At 32.9% G+C, this 22,406-nt stretch overlaps 1 protein-coding gene across 1 annotated transcript in view; it reads right to left on the bottom strand.

Annotated features, from left to right (window-relative positions):
- Window positions 1-22,406, bottom strand: part of TENM2 (teneurin transmembrane protein 2) — a 3,004,989-nt gene that overhangs the window by 2,378,611 nt on the left and 603,972 nt on the right. Inside the window, exon 5 of the mRNA XM_060296575.1 lies at window positions 12,628-12,728. The gene's annotated coding sequence lies outside the window, so the exon portion shown is untranslated. The remainder of the gene's footprint in view (window positions 1-12,627; window positions 12,729-22,406) is intronic.

Here is a 22,406-nt window from a genome sequence, read left to right as displayed (position 1 = left end):
TTGGGAAGGTGTTTACTGATAATCTTATAGAGCAGCACTGTCCAATATAAGTATAATGAAAACCACATTTGTAATTGTAAATTTTCTGTCACATGAGTAAAAATAAACAGAAACGGGTAAAAATAATTTTGCTACTACATTTTATTTAACTCAATATATCCAAAATACTATTTCCACATGTAATCAATATAAAAATTATTAATGAGATGTTTTACTTTTTTGTACTGTTAAAAATCCAATGTGTTTTTTACACTAACTTCATATCTAAAATTGAACTAAGCCACATTTAAAGTATTTGACAGCCAAATGTGGCTAGTGGCTACCATATAAGACAGTGAAGGTCTAGAGAAGCAATACTGTAACTAGAATTAAATTTATATATAAAAAGACTGAAAGTGGTGGGGAATGTAAGGTTGTTAGTTATTAAAGAATTGATGAATCCATTTAATAGCAAGAGCTCTTAACAAATAGATATCAATGTGATATATATCTCTGATATTAGAGAAGTAACCATTTTACTCTATGGAAATAGAAGTAGGAGTGAAAGTATATGTCTAGAGAAAAATGTAATTGAGAGGGACTTTCATTTCTGATTAAGAGACCAGCATAAAATATCTAGAGTAACTTACCACTAAAACACAATTAGATCCTGGCAAAAAGAAAACACACAGATGTTATGTGTAGTTTAGGATGTAGAAAATAAGGGAAATCTCTAGTTGTGATCCATGCCCACCTCTACTACAAGTAAAAACACCAACCACAAAAAGTTTCTTGAGCTGAAACCAGAGCAGGAAGTTAAGCATGAGAAAGTTCAAATTGCACTGATACCAAATACAAATGTAGCCACTGGTATCTGAATGGAAATCTTAGAGAATCAGAAACATGGAGGGTCTATACCTAAGCTCCTAATGTGAACCAGGCACCTTGCAAGGGGACTAAAGTTGTCTTAAGTTAATAGATTTATAGCACCTGCTAATATCTGGCAAAAGCAAATCCTCTTTCTGAAAGAAAACATTGTGTTTTTAGATCCTAAGGATTTCTACAGGTTAAAGAATCATAAAATATACAAATATAAATCTTCAAAACCCAGATACAAATGCACACACACACACAAACACACACACACACCCCATCTTGAAAATAAGGCTAAATCGAAACAAAAAAAAAACACCAGATTCATACCACCATGAACTTTACATATTGAGGAAATCAAATAGAGACTATGATTTTGTCTGATTTAAATAAATAAAGCAATAAATGATTTATCATTAGTAACCATAAGATGTGAAAAAAAAGTATTCAAAAATTTAAGAATATTTTTGTTGAAACTGAAAGCTAAAGGATTGATTTAATAGCTAAATAAACAATGATGGAAGAAAAATAAGTGAGGTGGAAGATATATCAAAAGAAATTATCACTGAATTTATGTAGAGACTCGCAATGAGAACTACAAAATAGCAATCTAGTTTTTAGTCAAAATGAGAAGATAAATAAAATATCTCTACAGCTGAAAAATTATAAACATGTAAACATCTTGAGTCAAAGAAAAATCACAATACATATGTGAAAATACATAGTGTTTAACAATAAAGAAAATTTTTATATCAAAACTTTTATAATGCAGTGAAACTGATATTCTGAGGGAAATGTATGACTTAAGTCCTTATAAACAAAGGAAGGATAAATTTAAAGACTAATTAACCAATTTATGTTAGAAAAAAAGATTAACAGAAAAATCCCACAGTATACAGAAAATATAAGAAAATTAATGAAATTGAAACAAGTATACAATAGCTAAAATCAACAATACCTAAAATTAGTTATTCAAAAATACTGACCAAGAGGAAAAAAAATAAAGTGAGGAATAAAATATGGGTCAGAGTATAACTACTTCAGATACTTAGAATGATAATAAGAGAATATTTGAACAACTTAATGCCAATAAATATGAAAACTCTGATGAAGCAATTTCATAGAAACATAACTTTCCAAAACTAGATGTTGAAAAAATGCTAGACATACACAATTATCTTGGAATCATTTTAAAAAAATGAATCAGCTATTTTAAAATTTCCCAAGAGGAAAAAATCAAGTACAGATGTTTTTATAGATGAGTTCTAACAATATTTGATGGAATAAATCATTCCAATTTCATCAAAACTCTTTGAAATAACAGGGAAAAATGCCCAATTCATTCTATGATCAGTATATTCTTAATTCCAAAACTAGAAAATGACAATATAAGAAATAAAAATTCCAATTTAAAATCACTGATGAACACAGATGCAAAAATCCTTATGAAAATGTTAGAAGTTAAAGAGAACATTGTATAAACAATAATATATCACAAACAAGTTAGGTTTATCACAAGAATGCAGGGGTGGTTTTAAATGAGAACTTTATCAATGAAATTTACCCTGTTAATGAATTAAGGGAGAGAATAATATAATCATCTTAATAGGTACTGAATAAACATTTGAAAAATTCAATTAAAATTCATAATTAAAGCTATTAATATACTAGGCAGAAAAGGTCACCTCTTGAACTTCATAAAAAAAGTATCTGTGGTATAATAAAAATACCTATTTTTCTGGAAGGAAATCCTGACACATGCTACAACATAAACAAACATGAGGACAACATTATGCTAAGGAAAATAAGCTAGTCATAAAAAGACAAATACTTTATGATTTTAGCAAATGGGTAGTCAAGTTCATAGGGACAGAAAGTAGAATGGTGATTGCCAGGGAATTGGTGGGAGTGAATGAGGAATTGCAGTTTAATGGGTATAGAGTTTGAGTTTTGCAAGGTGAAAAAAGGTCTGGAGGTTGGCTGCATAACAATGTATAGGTAATAAATACTACTAAATTATATATTTAAAAATAATTAAGATACAATTTGTCCCTGGTATAAAGCTTCAAAACTCTTGGAATTTCTTGAATGATATGAGTGTTTTTTTATGCTAATGAGATGGACTGTGCTGGGCCCTGTAGATAGCACTGGTTGCCAGAAAAAAAGTCACATTACTATAGTGCTGAAACATTCCTGGGACTGGAGATTGAGTTCAAACATGTGATCAATAATTTAACCAATTGTGCTTATGTAATGAAACAAATAAAAACCCTGGACACTGTGTCTTTGGAACATTCTGGCTGGTGAATATACCCATATACCAGGAATATGGTGCATCCTGACTCCACTGGGCCACAAGCTCCTGTGCTTCGGACCCTTACAGATCTTGTTCTATTTATCTCTTCATCTGGTTGTTCATTTGTATCCCTCACAATCAAAGTATAACTGTAAGTATAGTGCTTTCCTCAGTTCTGTGACTAGCAATTATGGAAACTAAGGGAGTTGTGGAAAGTCACAAATTTCTAGTCAGCCAGGCAGAAGTAGGGGTAGACTAAGGAACCCACCTGTGGCTGGCATCTAAAATAAAAATCTCCTCAATGGGGAACTTGTTCTTTAACTTGTGGAATCTGGTGATAACTGTGGGTAGTTACTATCAGAAATGGGTCAAATTGCAGAACACCCAATCAGTGTTAGAACCCTGGTATTGGAACAAAATATCTATGAAAAATCTAGAGTAAATGTCTTTGTAATGGTGAAAGTTTAAAAGCATTTCCTTTTGAAACAAGGACAAAACATAACTCACTAATTCTACTGAACATGGTCTAAATTGAGTAGTCAGCATGAAAGAAGAAAAAAATATGAGTATGGATTATAAAGACACAATAGACTCATTATTCCATAGACAATAAAAACATAGACAGAAAATTCAAAATAAAATATAAGTTATTATGATTAAAGGCTGCAAAATAGCCTATACAAAACCAACATACAAGAATCAATTGCACTGTTTTTGACAACAAAAATATCAACATTTATTACATATCTACAAAACTGAGTAGAAAGACATACCATGTTCATGAATTAGAAGACTCAGTGTTATATAGATGTCAAATTTCCACAATCTTTTTATAAATTCTGAAGAATTCAACTTAAAATATCACAAGAATTTTTTTTAAGAAATTGAAAATCTGATTCTAAAATTTACATAGAAGTCATGGTAGGCAGAATTCTAAAGATATTTCCCCAACTTTTCCTGCTCTAATTCCTAGAACTGGAAATATACTGAGATATCATGCCTGTAATTACTTTACATGGCAAAAAGCATTTTGCCTATGTAATTAAGGTTACTAATCAATTGACTTCAACTCAATCAAAAAGGTGAATGTAACCTAATCACATGTGACATTTTAAAAGTGGAAATTTTTTTTCCTGGCTGGTAGCACAAGAGGAAGGCAGAGATTTGAAGCAGGGGTGAACCGACATATTGTTCCTTACTTGAAATCAGAGAGGTTCATGTGGAAAGGATCTGGTAACAGTTGCTATGAGCTAATATCAACCCCCAGACCACAACCAGCAAAGAAATTGGAACCTGAATCATATAACCACAAGGAAGTGATTTCTAGCAACAGTAAATATGAGCATAGAAGCAAATCTCCCCCCAGAGACTACAGGTAAGAACTGAGCCTGGCTGAGCCCTTGATTTCAATCTTAAGCAGGAAACCCAGTCATGCCATGCTGGACTTCTGAACTATAGAAATGTGAGCCAATAAATGGGTACTGTTTTAAGCCAATAACTTCATATACAACAAGGTAAACCTAATTTAAAGCAATAGTTCAAAACTCTGTAAGATACTTCAGAATAAAAAGAATAAAGTGACACTGGACTATCTCTACCAGAAATCAAGATAATTATAAAGCTATAATCATTAATAGAGTGTGATCAGGCTACAAATAGAGCTAAAGAGAATTCTTAGAAACTGACACTTCGATATTTTGAATTTGCTTTATATTCCACGTGGTTTTGTATATCACTGGGGAAGGAGGATCTACTCAATAAATAGCACAGGAACTCTTGTTTATACTGGGGGGAAAAAAAAGAAATTAGATCTAATCTTCTTGATATACAGAGAAATCAACCCTAGATAAATAAAAATTCTAAATTTTAAAAGTCAAAACTGTAAATCTTTACAAAGATGTAGGAGAATACCTTTATGACCTCAGAGAAGGAAAGAAGTTCTCAAACAAAATCCACAGAACACCATAAAAAAATATATAAAGCAACCATGGTAAAACAACAACAGTGCATAAAATGTAGCTACCACAACTAAACTGTATATTCCTCAAAATGTTTCTTAAAGGAAAAGAAATAAAGCTATAAATGTTGGAATGTATTTGCAAAGTATAACTGAAAAACTATTTGTATTCAAAAAAAGAAATTTCAAAATCAGTATGAAAAACACTCAGCCAAATCAATATTTTTTTTAAAATAACAAATATCTTAAAGAAGGAAAACAATAAATGACAAAAATTAGATTACTTGACTGTAATAAAGAAGAGCAAAATTAAAATGAAAACAATGTTGTTTTCATGCTTAAAACGTTTGCTTAGGCTTGGAAATTGAGAGATCACAAAAAGTGATTATCTAAATTTCGTTATTATAATATTATTATAATATTTGAGCTTTATATTTACTGATTTTCTGCCTATTATATTCACAAAAATTAAGAAATATGGCAATATCAAGTACTGGTCAGGCTGTCGGTCAACACGAACTCTTAATATAAATACTGCAGATAAGAATAAAAACTGATACCATTACTTTAAAAAAATAATTGAACATTATCTTGAAAATCTCGAGACTCATACTGTAAGGCCAGCAATCCCATCATAAAAATAGGTCCATGCACCTTTTGCAGCTGACTCCCCATACAACTTATTTTGCAACATCACCTCTCTCTTTTCCTTCCAAAACTTTAAACACAAATATCTTCTCTCCGCCTTTGCTCATGTTTTTCCTCAGCTCTTCTTTGCTCTTATTTTTTTCTTTACTTTTCTCCTGTTTCTCTATATGCAAATCCTATATATGCTTTAGAAAAGCTCATAAAGGAAATGTTCATTTATTTATTCTTCCATTCATTCAAAAAATATTTACTGAGGAGCCACTATGTGTCAAGTATTTAAAGCCCAGCAGTACACTAGATAAGCATGCCTCTACCCTTGTGCTTCCTATTTTTCAAAAGGTGACTAGGTAGTTGGTGTGGAGACAGACAATAAACAAGCAAATGAAGTAAATTCAGATTGTTCTGAGAAAGAAAAGTAAACAGGATGAGTTGACCTGATAAAAAATAATTGTGGAAGTAGAAATCTGTATTAAATATATGTCCTGAGGAGCATCTCTTTCCTTAATATACTGAATTTCAAGTGTGTATGTATACATATGTATGTGTGCAGGTGTGTATGTGCACATATATACACACACAAGTATGCATGTGCACACATTTATCTCCTATTCATGACTCTGTGTTTCTATATATCACAGTCCATGTTTGATTCATTACTTTATCATCCTCAGTATCCAAGTACCTTACTATGACACTAACAGAGCATGAATAAATGCTACCAGCTCAATAAAGGCTGCAGTCATCAACAGCTAAATACCTTTCTCTTGCATTGCCAAGGTTGTACTGCTTCAGGTAAGCTTGGGCTGAAGCTCCTCTGCCTTCTCCGCCACCCTCTATCCTGCACAGAAGCCTGATCCCCCTGTGTTCCTCTCTGTTGACTGGTATGGAGGACATGGACACTTTTCTGAAGAAATCTCTGTGACACCTACACAGACCTTGAGAATCTGAAGGCGGGTTATACATCAAGGTTGGGACCAGCAACTTCCAATCAGTGTAAATATAAAGAGAAAACATCTTACATTGTTTATACTACTTTGTCAAACAATAGAAAAATTGAAAAATGCTTAGGGTAAAAATAATTAAAATTTTTCTCATAAAGACAATCTTTGGCTCTAAATAATTCTCTGAATTTCTAATCATTTACATAGGAAATAGTCTTATATTTTAAAACCAGTACTGTGTTTTCTACAAGATTGTCAAGCTCTTGTTACGTGGTAGTAAAACTGTTTTTCAGAAGGTTGAAACTAATCTACGTACACATCAGTTGTCCATGAGCCTGCCTATGTTTCTCCAAAAAAAACACAGGGAGGATTTCATCTCTTAAAATGTTTTCTGTGTTGGAAAAACAAAAAAGGGCTCCTTTATGCTTTTTTTTTTTTTAAATTTCCTTTCCCTTATATTATGACTGAAGTTGAGCTATTTTCATATGCTCATTATTCTTTTGCAGTTCTTATACTTTGAAATCTCTTTACCATTGTTGACCATTAAAAAAAAAAGACTTTAGTGTTTTTAAAATTCTTTAATGTCTGCATTTTGGAAAAGTATTTCCTCAGTTTGTTATTTATCATTTAATTTTTCTAATAATGACTTTTTGATGTATAAACGTTTGTAAATTTTAATTCAAGTATATTGATCTTACCCTTGGTGTTTGTTGATTTCATAATTTAAAAGTTTGTTTATGCTTAGAAGTCTACAGATCACAAAAATTATCCAAATTGTCATTTCATTATTATAAGATTTTAGTTTTACATTTACCCTAAATTGACTTTCCATTAATTTATCATTTTACCTTCTATGTTTCCCTGTTGAATATATTTTGGTATATGATGTACAATGAGGATCTACATTACTGTCCCCTCCTAAAGATAGCCAATATTTTAACTCCATTTATTAAGTAAACCTTTTGCAAATGGTTTGTGACCTTTTCTTAATTCTATATATATTGAATTCATATACATGTACCCACACATATGTTTCTGTGTTTTCTATTCAGTCCCATTTATCTGTCTGCATATTATTGTGTGTACTGCTGTTTCATGTATTGTGTCTTTATAATATGTTCCAGTACTTATACTATGTTTCAATATGCTTAAAATGTATTTAAAAACACATTTTAAAGCATGTTTAGAGCCTGCTAAGTTATATTTCTCTTTCATGCTATGTTGGTTATTTTTTAGTGACTGATTTTGAAGAGTTGGTATTTTAGATAATTTTGTCTTTTTTTTTTTAATTCTCTCTTCAACTAATTCACCTATTTATTTATTATCACTAGGAATTACAAGTATTTTTTTAAACCTTTTGACAAATTTTAAAATAATAATGATTGTTAAGGTACTATAAAATAACGTAATAGCCCTAAAAATAAATCTTTAGCAAAGAATCACTAAATTAAACTTTATTCTTCTCTTATAAAACAATTTAATACTTGACTTATGTATCTACACCCATAAACAGGTCACTTGAAGCCTATGGTAAGTCTAGTAGTACCCTGGCATTCATACCCAGCATGTTTTTAAAACCACTAATATGCTACTCTCCAATATTTTTCCAATATAATGATTGTCTATAGGTGTGAAGGGAGGATTAAACAAAACTGAATGCTGATTAAATATTATGGGACCACAATTATGGGAAAAGAGTCATTGTTTCATACTTAGACCATTCCTAGGAACTGGAGAATCAAGTGGGAAAAGCTGTGGGCAGCGAATGAAACTAAGGAAAAGGAACTGGGAAAGATAGGAAAATGACAGAGGAGCAGAAAGGAATTGTAGATATAGGTGGGCATAGTAAAGGAACTGACGAGATGTCACCCCAATACTATCTGTGTCTTTCACAACTTCAGACATCCATGCCCATCCAAGGAGGGGGAGAGGATTGGAAAATCAAACATAGTACATTGTTTATGTAGATGTTTTATTCTAACAAGGAGTGCTTCACTTAAATATAATTCTGCTTGCTTTGTGCAAAACTGAAACTGATACATTTGTAAAGGTTTCTTTGTACTGTTTCTAATCTATAATTTAACAGATTTGTTCCACCAGAACAAATATTTGCTGAATGTTATAGAAATGGTTTTGAAAAGTATAATGTCAGCAAGATCGCCTCTGAACACAACAGTTGAAAAAGGCAGCACTTGTATGCTAAAATACACAGATCCACCCACAAAATGGGCAATGTTTCAGAGACAGTTAGTGCAGAAGCCACTCTTGTATTCTTATAAACACTGTTCTTTTTTCTGTCCTTAAGACATGTCCTCAAACTCTTCCTCATATTCTGCACAGCAAGGGGCATTAATCACACAAGTCTACGTGCCCATTTGTCCAGAATTGTTGCCTATGATCCATCCTTTGAATAACTTATACTTCTGACCTTTCTGGTCAATAAGATGAACGATAAAGGCAAAGGCCTGTGGTTTGTATCTTCGTAGAAGTTGCCATCTCCTCTGAGTAGTTAAAATAAATAATTCCTTTAGTGTTATTCATTGCCTCCTGTAAGCGATATTTGTATGTGTGTGGGAGCGAGATGTACTGCATCTTCTTACCTTTGATGTTTGGTCTTGTTTTGGGGCTGCTCTTTTGACAAGCTTTCAAAAGCCCCCTACTATGAATGTCAAATTAAGTACCCTTATGAATATGCATGAACATAAACCTCATGTACTCATTTTGGTGGCTACTCACTGTGCTGGATTGCCCTGGAAGCCATTCCAAATGGTTTTGATTTTGCATTTGAGATTCTTAATGGTGGTAATTATCTGTTGCAGCCATGCAGTACCAAATATGATGCGTGTTAGAGATACTTTAAAAAATAATAATAAAAACGACTAAAGATGCTAATTCCCACATTTTAGTTCCTACAGGGCAATTAGCCCCTAGTAATGATGTTTATATTTATATGCAAATGTTTCAGGACAAATGAATCTTAACAGAGACTTCATATCTATACCATTGGGAGATGAGAGTATTCCATCTGTCTGTAGAAAATGCCTGCCATTAGCTCTACATGTAGCCTATTTCTGTAATAGAAACTATTTAATCTTAAGTAATTCCTTCTTCATTTTGTGTTATTTTTCCTTCCTTCTGTTCTTTTATTAAGACTCTTAACTAGTACAGTATGTGCGGCTCTTCAGGGCCTACACAGAGGTGCCCTGCCACATTTTCTTCTGAGTATCATCTGTTGTTTGAATTATCACCTAATGTCCTCGCCATTCCTCATTTTGAGATACTAACTGAGTAACCAAAGCAGGTTGCTCAAGAGGCACTTACCCGTTAATATCCTCTGTTGTAGGGATTGCTACAACATGAAAAGACAGAAATGTAATGAAGAAGTAAAGTTCTGCACTATAGCTGAGCTTTTGACTAGCTTCTGGCCTGTTTTCATGTGGAAACTGAAACTTACCGACTTGTCATGAACTACCTGTATAATCAGTCAGGGAACAGGCTCAGTCTACAGCCAACCTCATACTGCAAAGGCTCTTTCTACTCCAAGACAATCTCTTAATACAGAAGGTCCCTTAAAAACGAATCATTCTTTTTCTGTACTCCCTTTGTTTTCTCCAGACATTTTAAACTATCAATTGGCAATTCAGTTACTTATCTAATGTCATTTGATACACTGCTTGCTTAGCTTAGATATGTTCTTTTGCAGAGGAATAAAGTGATAGCCATTATTTCATTTAGGAAGTATTGTTGTTCCATGCTTTTAAAGGCCAGCAAAGAGTAGTTTCTTTTTAGCTATCAGAAATGGAGTCTCTGAATCCATGACTACATAAAACAAAAATTATTAACTGAATCTGGAATTCGAGAGGTCTACCCAATACTGTGAAAACTTAAGTTTTCAAATTTTGTTTGGAGAAACAACAAAAAAGAAAAAGAATCAAAGACCAGTATAGTAAGAAAATTGTGTCATATTTATACCACTTCCATAGCAGAAATTCCTTTAAGAATAGTAATATGTAAAGGCAAGGGTAGAATCTGGTGAACCTACTAAACATAACCAAGTTCAGGTCTATGGTAATTACCCACAACTTTCCATAGTAAAAAATGCACTCACCTGACAACTGTGTATATATATTTCCCTTTTAACCTAGAGTAAACAAGAAAGAAGCCACCCCAGAATTTCTAAATAAGAACTAAATTGACACAGATAGCAACAGGTTTCAAAACACACATGATCCTTGTCACTCACAGTCAAAATCTTGAATAAAGGAGTCTGGGAAAGGGAGAAATTCAGCATCCTGCCAGTGGAAAACTTCATTAGAATATCTTGAGATTTATCTGTCACTCTGACAGGATAATTTGATTTTAAATTCCATCACTGCTAGCCCTAATTTTTAAAATTATATTGAAAAAAAAGTGACTTCTTTTTCTCCCATACAATGAATAATAGGATAATATAAATCAAAATCAAGGGTGCCATTAATCAGACATTACAGGAAAAATACCTGAAAAATTTTAGGGTTTCAGGGAAGTAGGAAAGTTTCCCTCCCTCACTCCCACCCACCCATCATGGAACCAGAGTAAAGATCAGTTAAAATAAATTCTTTATCAAGTTTAATTTAGAGCATCCAAAGTTTTCTCATCAGTGTAGAATTTTAATTCTTTCTCAGAAAGTCTGGTTTCTTTCAAAAGAGCAGCACTTATTCAACCCCATGCTGAGCCCACTTAGGACAGTATTATCATAATTCATTTCTGAATGAGAGTTTTTCAGACAGTAGACAAAAAACACAGCAAAATGTCATGAACATGCTCTTACTTTTAGGTGTTCCAGTTAGCACCTAAAATCATATAAATCTTATAAAACTCCAATCTCTTCTCTTTCCCTTTCTCAATAAAGGGACATACAAACAATTCAATGCCAGTGATGGATGAAAGTAAAACCACTTTCAGAAGCTGATCTACTTGAAGATCACTGCCTGCTCTTTCAGTTGTCGTTCTGTAGAGCACCTCAGAATTCAGGTATTCTCAGGCCCACAGTGATAATCAAACAACTCATTAAAAAGAACAGAATTATATCCTGACCAAAACGGAAAGAGTGCCATATCTTGAGAATTGCTTTTTACATTTCTGGTGACATACTTCATGAAGTTGCCAAATATTAAAATTTCTAAAGAATGAGGACTTAATGTCAACCTGCTTGTCAGGGAATCGGGTTCGTGAGCAGTAGAATTTTTTAATATGAAGTTGAGAAGTCAGAGGTGCCTCTCTTTTTGCCTCTTCATTTAGCAGAATCAACTCTGACAGGCTCACCTTCCACAGAGCTCTCTGTTGTAACATTTACTTTCTCTTTAGGGAGCTATGCTTCTCATTCCTGGACATGCCACTATTTAAGTTTCTCCCTGCCACATTTCTGCTTTTGGGTAAACAAATGAAGAGACAAATTGATTCTGTTATTTAGTATACATCATTGTGGCTTCTTGGGAAATAGACCAAGTACGAACTTGGTTGAACTCCCTTCATTGAAACTTAGAACCAAATGATTCATATAATTTAATATTTGTACACTTTGGGACATCCTGGTTCTACTTTTTGAGACATCAAGATATTTTTTTTTAAAATTAGTGTATTCACATTTTTCAAAAAGTGATCACACTTTCTACTTGGTAACCTAGGCAGATACAGTTTTTTGATAAAGTTTTTCAATATTTAACATGTATGTGCATTCATACACTTACCTGTATATGTATATACTCGTGTGTGTATTGTATAAAATCTCAAAGTGACAATAGCTCCACCACCAAACTATGAATTGAGGAAATTTGAATGAGAAATGTAAATTAATTTGCTTCCCATTTATCTAGGAAAATCCAACAAAAATTATTTTAAATGATGGTTTTGTACACTGTACAGATTCTAGAAGCTTTAGGAAGAGCACTTACCTAACAAAGTTGAGATTCTTCTCCCATACCTGTGCTCACTCAGGACACATGCCCGATTCTTCATAAGCAGTGTAGCTGTAGTTTTAATAGCAACTTCCCACCTGTTGCAAATTTAAAATTGGGATTATTTTTTAATACAGAAGAAAAATCATTTTGTTCAAGAAAAGTAATATAAAAATTGCATTAAGATATATACTCTCAAATGCCCTCATCAAAGATGCCCAGCTCTTGATTTCAGGAGCAAACTCCTCAAAGATTTCACCTTCACCCTGAACAAAGCTGTGACAAGCCAGTCAAGGTCCACTGAATCCAATTAGAGCAGTTTTCTGGGAAAGGAACTGTGATTCTTGACAATATTAGGGCAAAATACTGCAAGCTGTTTTAACATGAAGGAGGGCAGTGGTAGCTACAATCACCTTTAGTCTGTGGCTTAAAACTGTGTCGTCAAGCCATGACAGGCACAGAACATTTGTCAAGCTCTACGGGAACCAGCCATTGGCTGTTCTGTCCTACAAGGCTATAGTTTGTTTATATTCTGTTGCATAAAATCAGGAGAGTGTTTAGAGGCTAGAAAAATCCAGAACAGTGGACAGAGAAGTCACTGTTGTCTGTATAACTTAAGAGGGGGTGATGTTCTGTGAATCTTATGAAAAAGGACTTACAAGATTTACCAACTCAGAGAAATGTTACCCACTTCTTCCTTATCCATCAACTCTTCAAGAAACCCTGACAAACCCATTTCTTACATGTCGCCTTGTTTGTCCCTCTTATTGCACATTTCCTGCCATTTCCCCCATTATTGGACTTTGCACTGCAGTAAAATCCTTCTAAGTATTCAGCCTTACCTAGGCCTCCCTCCAGTTCACACTGCACTCTGTCAGAAGCACCTTCCTCAAACACAAATATAAAACATGCCAACCTCTGACTTCTTTCACATCAATAGTTCCTCATTCTGAGATCCTTAAGGAAAAATAAAATATCCTTCACGATCTGACTTTTACCTATTCTGCAGATTCATCTTTCGAGTGTCTCTACCCTTTCCCAATTTATTTTGAGTTCCCGCAATACCAAACTTCATATAGTCTACAAACACACACTGCCTATATGGTTCATTCTGCCTTTTAATCCACCTAGAAGAGTTCTACCTGTTCTTCTAAGTCCTCCTTTGAGATGTTATCTTCTCACAGGCCTTCCCTGCTTTACTTCCTGAAAGGGTTAATCACCCTCTCCTCTAAGATACCTCTATAGCTGTCTGTTAGTGTACTTTCTGTTTACATGTCAATCATCTCCCCTTGAACATGAGTCTTTTGGTCTAAGTCCCATATATCATTAATCTTCAATTCTGAAGTGCTTAGCATAGTGCCTGATCTATTAAGGAGAAGTGTATATTCGACTGAGTATCCAGATGTTTTATTTCCTTTTTCATATAGTAATGAAGATAAAAATTTCTCAAGTTGATATTGGGCATCCCCAATGCTTAAAGACCTTTTGAAGTCAAATCCAAATGTGCGGCAGTAGGTGGCTGATGAGATCCTAGTATTTTGCTTCTGTGATTGCACACAGTAGTTTTCCAAGTGATGGATTATATGGCCTCACCTTCATTATACTGTAGTCCCCTCAAAATGCTCAGAATACTCTCAAAAGGGAGTTTCGTGTTCCCTAAAGTGCCTTAAAAAAAGTTATTGGAGTGTAAGTCCTCAGTTTTACTTGAATTCCTGCCATTCAACAAATAGGTTGTCAATTATGCACATGGCCTAATGGACCATGATTAATTGACTGCCATGGATGATACTTTCAAAAATTCATGTGAATTTAAAAGAAAAAAAGAAACAGGAAGGAAGGAAGGAAGAAAGAAAGAAAGAAAAATTTATTCCTGAAAATCCAGTGGCCACCCATCTATACATAGGTAAGCTCAGTGTATAAATTTTGTCCTCCCTGGATTTAATCTCCACAGGTACTACTGGATAGATATTTGTTCCCATCAGGTTAATATTTTCACAGCTAATATTTGGTAAATAAAATCAATGAAACATCTGTGCTGGGTTTTGTTTGTCAATGTTAAAGGGGGCCGAATGGAGTGAATCACATAATTATACCAATCCCTCACTTGCTATCACATGCTGGACATGAAGCTCTAATATCAATATAAACTGCATTTGATCAACATGCAGGAGGAAAGCAAAGGCACTCTCAGCTTTTTCTAATGTTCTTTTCTACCTTTCGAAATTGAGTGGCTTTGTATAATCCTCCTGAAACTTCACACCTCACACCACTTCAAAGCCCAATGCTCACACATGGTAGCATTAGAGGAAGGATTATTAGAGACCCCCATTGGAACTGTGGCCTATTCATTTTCTGTGTAAACCATGGGGTTTCTGTGCAGACAGTGATGTGCCAACACAAACTCAGACAGCTGCTGTACTAAAGCTGCTCCTAGTGCAGGTGGGGAAACAGCTTGTGATATTAACAAGACTAGATCCTTCTCGTGGCTTTCTATAGCCTTTATTTAAAATACAGAAAAATGCTTTCAAAGACTTATTTATAACTGTATCAAGCACAGATTGCACCAACATTATGCTGCAATGAGCACATGTGTTATTCATACTGATATTAAGTATTTTTCTTTTTTGAAATAGCCATAAAGAAAAAAAAAAATGTTTCCTGCGAATGATTTCAGATAGGAGTTACTAAAACCACATCAGCAAAGCTAACTTGGTTGAAAATAGCTTTTTTGGAATTTTAAAAAATCATGAAAACAAACAAACAAAAAGATTCAGTGTAAACAGTGAAATTGAGACACAAGGAACCAATTTTTTTTAGACAAAGGTTTTACAGATATCACAGCTGTCACATGCATTTTTTCTCCTTCATATAAAGACCATAAGTAAATTCAATTAGATATTCCACATCACTAGAGAATTGTATTATAATTTTTCTAACTCCTCAATAACCCTTAACAGAGTTCTTAATATTAAAAACATATTCATTTTTTCCCTGATGTCTTATTAAGCTCCTACTCTGTGTCCCAGTTCTGTTAAGTGTTAGGACCAATGTAAAATTATCAAAGCTATGTGTTGGCTTTAAAGAGCATTTACCTATTTAGGAAGACACAAATGTTCATTATGTGTCGATGAGAATTAAAAGTGGCAATAATAATAAGTAGTTATGGGCCAAACAATGCAGACTCAGCCAGTTAATAGTTATGCAATTTTCAGAAATGTACTTAACGTCTCTGGCCTCAGTATATTTATCTTTAAAATGAGGGTCAAAATATTACCTATCTTATCAGGTTTTTCTGAGAAATAAAGGAGGTATTATAAGCAAAGCACTTAAAAATGATTAGCCACATAATAAGCACTCAGGAAATAGGAGTTGTTATTTTTCTATGGTTAATTTATAGGAATCACAGTTATTTGGGCAAGATACTGACTAAGGAACTAACCAGAAGAAAATTATTTTTTGCACTCAGAGCATTGGAAATAGTTGATGTAATAATTGAAGAAAGGACATCTCAAGTATGGGGACAATACTGAGCAAAGTTATCAAACTATGAATGAGTAAAAGTTGTGTTTTATAAAGTGATAGAGTCATAGGAGATATAGTTGTAACAGAGGAATGAACATGTAGAAAATCTGGATGCTACATTGGTAAATGGATATCAAAGAGAGACACAAATGAATAGAGTGAAGGACAAAATTCAGATGACTTCCTACCCAGTACTCAATCATTTTCACCTTTGAATAATTTTTACATTATTTCTTGAAATTTCAAAATTTTACCGAAGTTATGATTTCATTTGACATTCCAAATATATTCACTCGCATATCAAAACTGTAAGTTGTCCACTTTGTTCCACTGTATCCACATATTCACATTGCTTTTAGTCTGTTGAATTTCCATAATATTCCCATTTTCCTACTACTTGACTTTTATTTCTTTTTCTTAAAAAAAATGCATTTAAAATGTGGTCGTTCCAAGCAACTCAAATGTCTATCTTAGCATGAACATGCACACGCATGCGTGCACACACATGCTCTTTCTCCCTCCCCTTCTCTCTCTCTCTCTCTCTCTCTCTCTCAGGTTTAACTTTGAAGGGAACTCTGCTTTACTTTTGGGTCTTTATTGGTTTTAGAGTCTTGGGCAGTCATTTATTCTCTTTGAGGATCAGTTTTCTTAATTATACAAAAATTAAAAATAATGCTTCTTTATTAGCAAAAGACAGTGAAGGTAACAAGTAACAAACAGACTAAACTCATGAAATTAGTATAAAGTATGAAATAAATATTGTTATTATTTTAGAATCCTTAATATTGTTGCTTTAAAAAAATCTTTAGGAAAATTCTTTCAGTATACCCATATTAGTCAAAAATAATTGTTGAAATAGTTTTTAAATGGTTAGCTAAACCAACCACAATTATACGCTTAGAGAAGACTAATCTTATCATTGGGAAATATCAACACACTATTCTTCTTAAAAATAAACGAGAAATAATTAATTGTTTCAAACATTTTTGTTTGTTTCAATACTAGAACCAAGTACTTTCAAGGTGAAAAAAAATTAGTTTAAAAATTACAATAGGATTATATTAATTGCATTTTAACATTGGATTAAAGTAATAATCAAAATAATAATTTTAAATATTATTGATAGAAAATTTTAAAATAAAAAATACCTACATGGAATTACCAATACTTTATATTTTACTTTATTACATTTGTTTTTATCAAATTATTTTACTATCAAAACTGACTGTAAATATCAGAACCCAAAATAAAGGTTTTTACTTTAAATTTTAGACACCATATTGTGGCATGTCACTTATGCAAAATCATATTATATTTTACAATATAAGATGTGACACATATTATGTAGGTAAGGATAAACTTAAATAGAGATGACTCTACTACTTTCTAGACATGAAATATTGAGTGGTGGAATGCTTCCCTAGAGAATAAATATTCTTTGAATAACACAACTAATAAAATAACTTTAAAAAATAGACTTTAGGTCTTCAAATCTTACAGTAAACAATGCAGTCAAACGACAAAGAAACCAATTTTTATTACTTATTTTGTACTGAGGAATAAAGGGCTCAGTTTTTTTTTTTTTTTTTTCCCACATAAGTTAAATAATTTCACACAAAATATTTAATGAAATATGCTTCACTTGAAAAATAAAAGTAAACTGGAGCGCTATAAAATTAAGAAAAAGTTTAAAATATTTGCAAAGTTTTGGGTGTTCCTGAATTATCATAAAATTCTGGAAAGATAGACAAGGAAGGATTTAATGATTGAGTTAGAATAATTAGGCACCACATTTATTGATTTCTATTTTTTCTATCATATGAACTTACATCATGTGCATTATTATCAATAATAAAGTTATTTTACCATGTGGTACTACACAAGTAAACAGAGCAATGAAAAGTCACTGTGCAACTGTTGAAGATTTCAAAGACTGCTAGTATTGCATGCTATTTGTAGAGTAAGGGAAACAGACACTTTTGCACAGTATTGATGAAGTCTAAATTGATATAGCCTTTAAAATGCACTTATAAACCAGCATTCCAAGTCTGTTAATTTCACCAATGGAAATACTCAAATATATAGACATATACAAGGATGTTCAAGAATGTTTACAGAAGTATTATTTAAAATGACCAACACTTTAGAAACACTCAAATGCCAATCAATAAGAAATGTGTTAAAAATTTCCCCATACAGGGAATGTCATACAACCATGTAAATTCCATGCCTGTGGAATCCGAAAAAAAAAAAAAAAAAAGGTACAAATGAACTTGTTAACAAAACAGAAACAGAATCACAGATGTAGAAAACAAACTTATGGTTACCAGGGGTGAAAGGGATGGGGGAGGGATAAACTGGGAGATTGGGATTGACATACACACACTACTATGTATAAGATAACTAATAAGAACCTACTGTACAGCACAGGGAACTCTACTCAATACTCTGTAATGACCTATATGGGAAAAGAATCTAAAAAAGAATGGATATATGCGTATGTATATTTGATTCACTTTGCTGTATACCTGAAACTAACACAACATTGTAAATCAACTATACTCCAATAAAAAATTTTAAAAAATAATAATTTCATGCCCAAGATGTACTGTTCGGAAAAAAGAAAGTTACAGAGAAGCATAATTATACATTTTTCAAAGAACTAGGAAGAAAGTACATACCAAATGTTTAATCTTTTGCTTGTGCGTTTAGACCTAAAACTAATGAAGAGGGAAGAAGAATGAAAATAATAAAATTATTGTCTAGCAGGGTGTTATACTCAATCTCTTAGAAAAGGGAGAAGAGATAGTTAATGATAAAACAATAACAAACTAACCCTCCTCCCCATCATCCCTGGTTTGCCTTTCCCTTTTCAGCCTATAAGTAACCTAATATAAAATATAAGAATCGTATTACATAACAAATTAATTCAGAACATGACAGGAAGGGCAGACAAGTGGCTATTTTAGAAACGAATAGACTTCATGAAGTATTTAATAAGTATTGATCCTGATTTCACCAGGGGGTAAGCTACTCTCTGCTACTAAGTTAAGCACTTTTGAAAGCTGCATCCACTGTGAGGTCAGCAGTTCACCTAATACCCAGTCATGACCAATTGGCTCAACACACTGCATGAAATCAAGGCGGGGCTCCTCCGAAATTCTCCCTCATTGAATGTGGACCCCACTAGGGAATAAAGAGGATCATATTTTTGAATATTGCACATAGGGTCATTACTGACACTGACTGAAGAATGGTGTGGAAAATAAGCCTATAATTTGCCGCTGCCATCAATAGGCAAAATGAAGGATATTTTCTGCAGCTGTTTTAAAATCCTCAAAAAGCCATTTAATTCACTTCATAAAACTCTATTCCATCCTGGGGTTTTTTCCTTTTTTTTTTTTCTTTCTCTTTCTCTTTTCCCTCTTCCTCTCTTCTCTCTCTTCTTCTTTCTCTCTCTCTCTTTATTTTTAGTTTTTATTGCAACATCACAGAAACTAGCTGGAGTCTACAAGAGATCTTAGGAGCAACGCTACTTCTTCTGCTGAATTTTTAAACTGTGTGCTTATAAGTCAGTCTTTTTGGGCCTTGCTTTTCCATCTGGTCTTTGAAGCTCATCAGACTCAAAAGCTAACTGAACAGGAAAAAGGTGATTTAATATCCTATGTTGAAAATGTTTCATGAAAGAATTAGCTAATGTATTAGCAGCTTTATAGTCTAACTCTTCTTTCACTTTCTCCTTCATTCTGGGTTTCCAGATTGGCATATCTAACAGAAAACTTGAGACTTGAAAACCATTTTTAAATTGAAGAGAGTGAAAGTTTTTTTTTTTTTTTTTTAATGCTATAGAAAATGTAACTACTGCCTGGAAGCAGTCCTTAGTCTTCTAAAAAGCCATGTCTTCATTTCGTCAATGTGCTTCCCAGCAGATCAGAATAAATGGTACTTACCCTTAGGATTTCATGCATTTTGTAGCTGTATGGGATATTCTCTGAAAACCTGATACTTTATTAAGATTGCACAGATCTTTTTTTTTTAAGTAAAACCTGTACTAATATAGGAGGGTATAAATATAATGATATGATGAGCAATTTTACTACAATTACCTCAACTGATAAGAGTTCAAATTTGGGTTAATCTGCCTAATGTCTCAAATGCAGATTGGTCACAGTTCTAATCATCATCTCCATTTTTTATGTGGTCAAGATGAGGAACAGAAATAACCTGGAATTTTCAAGTAGCAGACCTAGGAAAAGAGCTCCTTTTTCTCAGTCTCTATCCAATGCTTTCTGTGCCTGAAATGACTATTGAACACCAAATTACTTTGCTTAATTTTAAGTTTATAATGAAGCTAAGAAATTATGAATTCAAAAGAACCTTAAATTCTGAAACGTCCTCAAGCAATGATATTGTCCACATTATGCCACTTATTCTTTTATTTGGGGTTATGATTTCCTTTGAAAGCAATCCCTTTTCTAGGTATAGCTTAGCAGTTAAAATGGCATAGCTCTCAGAGGGTCAACACACATTTCACTTATGAATGCTGTTTATTTCTATGCTAACAGTTTCCTAATGACTTGCATAAAAAATTTTTTTGAAGTATAAGTAAAAACTGTGCATATATTTAAATTTTCCTTCTAGTTCTGGTTAACAGAATCCTTTTACCCTCACTCAACCATCAGTTATCCCTTTAAGAGTCTGTAAAATTTTGGTAAATTTTCAAAATTATATAGTGATGAAAAACATTGAAAAGAAGTAAGGAATTTAATCCAGCTGCCACAGGCAGGCATTGCGTAAGCAAACAAATAAATTATTCTCCTCACATTTATGTACACAGTTACAGTGTTCCCACTAAAAATCTCAAAAGATATTTTCCAGCAATGTAGCAAATATATTATATATATATATATGTGTATATATATATATATTTTAAATATATTTGATATATACAGAATAATAACAAGGGAAGGTTATCGAATACTAATTTTGAGGGAAAGGCACTAAATTTATCATATAAAAATTAAGGCTGTGAAAAACTAGCAGAAATATTGGCATTTTTATCTGCAAAATAGAATAAAAATCAGAATTTTATCTCTAATAGAAAATTTAAAATATAGGAGTAAACACAAAAGAGAAGAAAGGATTATATACAACTGACCAGGGACAACTGATTTTTTGTCAGATGAATTACATCTATACCCCTCACCAAATAACAAAATTAATTTTAGATCAGTTTAAAACTTTCCATGGTAATTATTAGATAATGAGAAATGAATAGGCGCTGAGAAGAGAAAATGAGGAGTTGAGGTAGGAACTTAAGCAGCAGAGGTGTTTTTGCTGTAACATCATGAAAGAAGAGCCAAGGAGGGGAGGCAGCTCTTTGGATCTCTAACTTTGAATCTCTTGGAGAGATAGAGACCAAAGCATGGGTGTAACAGTGGATTTGAGCTGAGATAAGGAGTCCAGCTATATATGAACTTCTGATAGGCATTAAGCACAAATAAATTTGAGGTCATCATAAAGGATGTTACATTGCCCTATGTAATGGAGGGAAGTTAAACTACCCTGAACAGAGGGTAATTTAAATATGTTTACACCAAGTATTTTCCATTTTGTTAAGGCACAAGAGAGAAGAGAGTTACCACATATTCCAGGATATAAAATGTTTTTCCAAAAGTTTTCCCTTAATTACAGTCTTCTTCTATTCATCTCTCTCCAAAAATCTCATATATTAAGGGGTATAATAACAATTATTATAATATTTTGAACAACAAAACACAATGCCCAGATGACACATTGGCCTAAAATAATGTCAATAAATGAAACGTCTCGATACACTTAGATGTCATCTGATAGAGCTGGTTTAAAGAAAAAGAGCCAGATATATTTATTTAACCCAGAGTTGGTAATTTTTTTTTTATAAGAAAGTGATCTCACAATTGCAAAGCTATCTACTGGTATCAATCCTTTTAGGGGCTAGATGTATCAATGTGTAATATATCAACTGGCTATACTTAACTATTTAGGGATCATGAAAATAAACCTCCAGGACAAAACAAGAAGCAAAGAAACAAACGAACAACTAACACCAGTCCATATATTTTACAAATGTGTCTCATAATAAAACTTTTACAAAATTGTGCCTCATAATAATAAAACTTATAGGAATAGCAGCATATATGGATTAAAAAGTATATCTATCTTAAAGAACTTGGCCAGCAGTAAAAATGAGGTGCTTAGGAAGTACCTAGATG

Source organism: Globicephala melas, chromosome 3 (genome assembly GCF_963455315.2).
Source record: "Globicephala melas chromosome 3, mGloMel1.2, whole genome shotgun sequence".
In the NCBI taxonomy this organism is placed as follows: Eukaryota; Metazoa; Chordata; class Mammalia; order Artiodactyla; family Delphinidae; genus Globicephala; species Globicephala melas.
Note: the sequence above shows the minus strand (reverse complement) of the source record. Positions and strands in the feature narration are given on the sequence as shown.